This window comes from Phaseolus vulgaris, chromosome 11 (assembly GCF_051622355.1).
Source record: "Phaseolus vulgaris cultivar YP4 chromosome 11, ASM5162235v1, whole genome shotgun sequence".
Lineage (NCBI taxonomy): Eukaryota > Viridiplantae > Streptophyta > Magnoliopsida > Fabales > Fabaceae > Phaseolus > Phaseolus vulgaris.
Window position 1 is genome coordinate 26177062 of NC_143508.1, and position 6897 is coordinate 26183958.

Consider the following 6897-nt stretch of genomic DNA (forward strand, 5'->3'; position numbering starts at 1 on the left):
ACATATCTTTAACTTGCCTTAAGCCACATACAAGTGACAAGGTCTTTCTTCAAAACTTTATGAAACCAACAGGCACGCAATCTAAAACAACTTGTACTTCGAAAACTTCTCTTTATTGGGTGGCCTCGTTAAAAACCCTCCTTAGGGAAAAAAGAGTGCCCCCTTCAAACTGTTTTAACAGAGACATTGTAATATAACTTCGCGTTTGTCTTTACTTACACGGCTTCTTAACTGTGATACAACTTCAGGTGCGTGGCGTTCCAAGTGCGAGGAATCGCCCCTCCTTCCAATGTCTCCAGGCGGTAGGCGCCGTTCCCGAGCGCCTCGGTTATTCTGAACGGCCCTGTCCACTTGGGCGACAGTTTATTCTCCATCTCGTACTGGTGGGCTTTTCTCATCACCAGGTCGCCTTCTCTAAACTGTCTCGTCATCACCTTCGAGTTGTATCTTCGTTCAATCCTTCTTTTCACCGCCTCAGCCTTCAATCTCGCCTGCTCCCTGATCTCATCCAGTAGGTCCAGGTTCAGCCTTCTATCTTCATTCAAGTCTTCCTCTACAAAGTTCTGGAATCTCGGCGAGCTCTCCTGGATCTCTACTGGAATCATTGCATCACACCCATAGACCAAGCTGAACGGGGTCTCATGGGTTCCTGACTGCTCAGTGGTGTGGTACGCCCAGACTATACGGGGTACCTCCTCAGCCCAGCTTCCTTTGGCTTTCTCTAGCCTTCTCTTCAAGCCTCTCCGCAACACCCGATTAGCTGACTCCACCTGGCCATTCGTCTGAGGGTGCTCGACGGATGCAAACACTTGTTGAATTCCCACCCCCTCGCATAGCTTCTTCAACAAGTGGCTTGCAAACTGAGTCCCATTGTCTAACACTAGGCGCTTGGGCACTCCAAACCGGCACACAATATTCTTCCACACGAAACCTTCGATCTTGTGTGCGGTGATCTGGGCCACTGGCTCTGCTTCGATCCACTTGGTGAAATACTCAATTGCCACCACCAAGTACTTCATCTGCCTGATCGCTAGCGGGAATGGTCCCAGGATGTCGATTCCCCAAGTATGAAACGGCCAAGGGCTGTAGATCGACTTCAACTCCCGACGTGGCTTCCGCATATACCTTCGTTGAGCTCTGCCATGATTCTCGTGCACTTCTCGCCATGTACGCATTCCAGAAGTGGGTGAGTGAACCCAAACCTGTACAGATCGCCATCAATCAATGTGTACTTGCTAGAATTCTTCTTTACCTTCCTAGCCTCTATCAGATCCAGTGGGAGAAGGCCATCTACCAGGCATCGCTTGTACTGTGTTATCCAGGTGTCTGGCTCATGGATCGCGCAGACCTGCGTCCTGTTCACCTTCTCTCCTCGACATGCTTTAATTCTCGGCGATCTCAACGTTTCCTGCGTCAGGGACTTATGACTTCTCGCTGCTTTCTCCGTCGACTTGCTTATCTGAAGAACCAGGTGATCTGCCACAAATGCTCTCGGCGTCTTCAGAGTTTCTTGAATCACCGTCCTCTGCCTACCCCCCTTGCCTGAACTGGTGAGCTTAGCTAGCAAGTCAGCTCGGGCATTCTGCTCCCTGGGTACATGCACTACTTCAAAGGAGGCAAAGGAACTCTTCAACTCCTGCACATACTCCAAGTAAGCCGCCATTTGTGGATCTTTAGCCTGGAACTCACCTGTTACTTGCCCTGTGACTAACAGCGAGTCACTCTTAGCCATTAACACCCTGGCTCCCATCTCCTTGGCCAGCAAAATCCCGGCGATCAGCGCCTCGTATTCTGCTTGATTGTTACTAGCTTTGAAGGCAAATCTCAAAGATTGTTCGATCAAGACGCCGTTGGGTCCTTCCAAAATGACTCTAGCACCGCTACCCTGCTGGTTCGACGATCCATCCACCGAGAGCACCCAATGGAAGTCGTCCCCTTCAACTCGTGTCGCCTCAGACGAGAGCTCGACCACGAAATCCGCAAAGATTTGCCCCTTGATCGGGCCTTGAGGCTCATATTTAATATCAAATTCTGACAATTCTACTGCCCATTTCACCATCCTTCCTGCAACGTCAGGCTTCTTCAAGACCTTCTGGATGGGCAGGTCAGTCATCACCAGAATGGTGAAGCTATGGAAATAGTGGCGCAACCTCCTCGCCGAAAATACCACAGCCAGCGCAGCCTTTTCCAGGGCCTGATATCTCGTTTCGCGGCCCTGCAACACCTTGCTCAAAAAATAAATAGGCTTTTGAGCCTGATCTTGATCCTGGGCGAGCACCGCACTCACCGCCCTCTAAGTTACAGCAAAATACAACCTGAGAGGGGTTCCCACCAGCGGTTTGCACAAGACCGGCGGGCTCGCCAGATATTCCTTCATCTTGACGAAGGCTTCCTCGCACTCCTTCGTCCACGCAAACTTATTATTGCGCCTCAGGCACTGAAAATAGGGATGGCCCCTTTCTTCGCTAGCTGACACAAAGCGAGACAGGGCTGCCATCCTACCTGTTAGCTGTTGAACCTCCTTCACCGTAGCTGGGCTCCTCATCGCCAGGATGGCGGCACACTTATCAGGGTTGGCCTCTATGCCTCTTTTAGTCAGGAGGAAACCCAAAAACTTTCCAGCCTCCACGCCGAAAATGCATTTCTCTGGATTAAGCTTTAATCTGAACTTGGCGATCGTTGTGAACAATTCTTCCAAGTCTGCAACGTGCTTGCTCTTTTCCGGCGAGGTCACGACCATGTCATCGACGTACGCTTGCACGTTCCTTCCTAGCATCGGTGCAAGTACCTTGTAGCAGTAGCACGATCTCTCCGTCATGAAGGTTGTCTTCTCTTCATCCATGGGATGCATCTTAATCTGGTTATACCCCAAGAAGGCATCCAGGAAGCTCAACAGCTTACACCCTGCAGCACTATCCACCAGGGCGTCTATGCTTGGTAAAGGATACGAGTCCTTTGGGCAAGCCTTGTTCAGGTCAGTGAAATCGACGCACATGCGCCATTTCCCGTTACTCTTCTTCACCAGCACGACATTTGCCAGCCATTCAGGGTACTGAACTTGCCTGATGTGGCCTGCGGCGAGGAGTTTCTGTGTTTCATCCCTGATCGCCTGCCTCCTTTCTTCGTTGAACTTTCTTCTTCTTTGTCGCACTGGTCTTACCAAGTTGTCCATCGCCAGATGATGGCACAAAAAGTTGGGATCGATCCCAGGCATGTCCGAAGCGGACCATGCAAACGCGTCCAGATGCCGCTCAATCACCTTGGCGATCTGGTCCTGGAGCTCAACCTCCAGGGATCTTCCCAGCTTGAAGATCTTTCCCCCGATTTCTCTCTCGAGCCACTGCTCGACGGGTTTTGGTCTGGTTTCCCTGGCGATCACCGCCCTGGCGATTCCCAGTTCTCTCGCTTCCTCCGGGCGATTCCTTGCCTCTTCCTCCTCCAGACCCGCGTTCCCCTCCCTCAGCTCAGCGTCCACCATCTCCAGGTCCCTTCCGGCGATCTCTTCTGTTACCGTCGATCTGGGTTTCACACCTGGAGGCGGGGTGGTTGTTACGTAACTCACCGATCTCTTGTTTTTCAGGCTATTCTCATAGCACTTCTTTGCTTCCTTCTGATCAGATTTGATGGTGATGACCACCCCCTCCATGGACGGCAACTTCACTTTCATGTGCCAGGTCGACGGTATGGCACCTATCCTGTTGAGCTTGGGTCTTCCCAACAGGATGTTGTACGCTGAAGGAGCGTTTACAACCAGATACTTGATTTTTTCCGTTCTTGAACCCGCCACGTCTGTAAACGTTGTCCTTAACTCTATGTACCCCCTGACCTCCACTTGGTCACCAGCGAACCCATACAAACACCCTCCATAGGGCCTCAGCTGGTCAAGGGGCAGCTCCAACTGCGTGAAAGTCGGCCAGAACATCACATCTGCCGAGCTTCCTTGGTCCACCAGCACCCTGTGGACCTTTCTTCCTGCTGTTATCAACGAAATTACTATGGGATCGTTGTCATGAGGCACAACATCCCGGAGATCTTGCTTGGTGAATGTAATATCCACTTCTAGCGAGTGGTCTTCAAACATATCCACCGTCATCACAGACCTTGTGTACTTCTTCCTCTGTGATGCGGTGCATCCACCGCCTGAGAAACCCCCTGCGATGGTGTGGATTTCTCCGTGCGTGGGCATCTCGTGCTGCTGAGCTTCAGCACCTGCTGGTTGGGAGCTCGTCGCGCCCCCCGTCCTTCTGTCCAGCAAATAATCATTTAGGAACCCGCTCTTTACCAGATCGTCGAGCTGGTATCCTAATGCTAAACATGAGTCCACTGTATGGCCAAAGCCTTGGTGAAACTCACACCAGGCGTCTGGCTTTGGTCCCAGCACCTTGTCGCCCACCTTTTCTGGCGCCTTCAACCTAGCGGATATGTTGGGAATGGCGATCAGATCCGCCAATCCCATGACAAACTTGTGCTTAGGCGGGCGATTGTATTCCCGGCGTGCTGCTGCAACCATTTTCGGCGTTTTTTCACGTTCGTTCGAAGTTTTGATCGGTAGTTTGACGTTCTTCACCGTTCGTTTGAGCTTTGTTCGATGGATCGAGGTTTTTCACCGCTTGCTGGAGTTTTGTTTGGTAAATTGAAGTTCTCCCCCGTTCGTATGAGTTCTTGTTCAGAGAGTTTAAGTTTTTCGCCGTTAGCGCGAGTTTCAATCGGTAAATCAAAGACTTTATCGTTCGTTCGTGTTTCTGACCGGTGAATCGGGAATTTTGGTGGAGAAGCAGTAGGTTCGTGCTGAGATTGCGAGTTTCTGTGAAGGTTTTGCATCCGAATCGATAGGAGTGCTGTTGTGGTTACGTTCTTTGGAGTTCTTTGGAGTTTGAGAGGTTTTGGCCGATTGATTGCTGGACCGATCGTTTCGCTGGGAAGGTTTTGTTCGCTGAGGCTTGATCTGTTGATTTTTCATGAGAAAGATGAGAAGCACACATTCAAGTCCCGTTGTGCCAGCTGCTGTAGAAGGCGCCATGACCATGGCGCAGATGATGGAGATCATGCGTGCGTTGCAGGCAAATGTGGAAGCATCGCGCGTAGAGCAGGCGAAGATGCACGAAGACCTGGTCGCCTCTCAGGCCAGGAATGAGGAGCTCAGCAAGGTCATGGAGGAATTGCGTCAAGCTCTTCAGGAGTAGAGAGGACGCACAGTTGTTGAAGAAGTTGCGCCGTCATCGCCACCGCGCGTTTTCCCAATGCCGTTCGCTCAGGCGATCACGGACACGCCGATCCCTACGAGCATAGTACCTGTGAAAGCCTCTTTCACCGGCGTGGAGGATCCTGAAGCGCATCTCACTACGTTCCACACGCAGATGATGTTGTCAGGAGGCTCAGATGCTGTATATTGCAAGATGTTTGTGAGCACGCTCCAGGGAACAGCGCTGGAATGGTTTGTTAGCCTGCCTACGGGTCACATAACCAATTTCCAGCAGTTTTCGAAGCTTTTCGTCGACCAGTACATTGTGAACAAGGCGCCACCTAGGGTGTCTTATGATTTGTTCGACGTAAGGCAGTACCAGGGAGAGTCCCTCAGGGACTATTTGAATCGCTTTGGAGCACAGATGGTCCACTCGCCTGCTAAAGACGAGGAAATGTTGGTATACGCCTTCAAAAAGGGCGTGCTGCCGGGACCTTTCTGTGAGGCGCTGATTAGGGCCCACCCCGCCACGTTTGCCGAGGTTAGGCGACTTGCGGTGTCCCACATCGCCGACGAGAGTCCCTCAGGGACTATTTGAATCGCTTTGGAGCACAGATGGTCCGCTCGCCTGCTAAAGACGAGGAAATGTTGGTATACGCCTTCAAAAAGGGCGTGCTGTCGGGACCTTTCTGTGAGGCGCTGATTAGGGCCCACCCCGCCACGTTTGCCGAGGTTAGGCGACTTGCGGTGTCCCACATCGCCGACGAGAGTGAGGTCGCCGAGAAGAGAGGGAGCGTGGCCCCTGCTAGGCCACGAGCCCAGACTAGAATCCAGCCGCAGAGGGTGCTGGAGACGATGGCGGCCAAGAAGGATCAGAGGACCCGCCATCCTTATGATCCAAAGAAAAACAAGGGAAGGGGCCCAGGGCGCCCCAATGAGTTCAATCGCCTAACAAAGTACAAGTTTGTCATGGGGTTGGCGGATCTGATCGCCATTCCCAACATAGCAGCCAGGCTTAAAGCGCCTGAGAAAGTTGGCGACAAGGTGTTAGGACCAAAGCCAAACGCCTGGTGCGAGTTCCACTAGAGTTTTGGTCACACCCTTGACTCGTGTTTGGCCTTGGGTTACCAGCTCGACGACCTGGTTAAGAGCGGTTTCTTGAATGATTATCTGTTGGACAAGAGGACGGGGGGTGCGTCGAGCTCTCAGCCGGTGAGCGGTGAAGGCCAGCAGCATAAGGTGCCAACCCATGGCGAGATCCACACCATCGTTGGAGGTTTCTCGGGTGGTGGATGCACTGCATCACAGAGGAAGAAATATGCAAGGTCTGTGATGACGTTGTTCGAGGATCACTCGCCAGATATGGACATTATGTTCACAAAGGAGGATCTTAAGGACGTTGTGCCTCACGACAACGAACCCATAGTTATCTCGCTCGTCACGGCGGGAAGGAAAGTCCACCGGGTACTGGTGGACCAAGGAAGCTCGGCAGATGTAATGTTCTGGCCGACTTTCACGCAGTTGCAACTACCCCTTGACCAGCTAAGGCCCTATGGAGGATGCTTATATGGGTTCGCTGGCGACCAGGTGGAGGTCAGGGGGTACATCGAGTTGAGAACTACATTCACAAACGAGGCGGCCTCGAGGACGGAAAAAATAAAGTACCTCGTCGTAAATGCCCCCTCAGCATATAACATTCTGTTGGGGAGACCAAC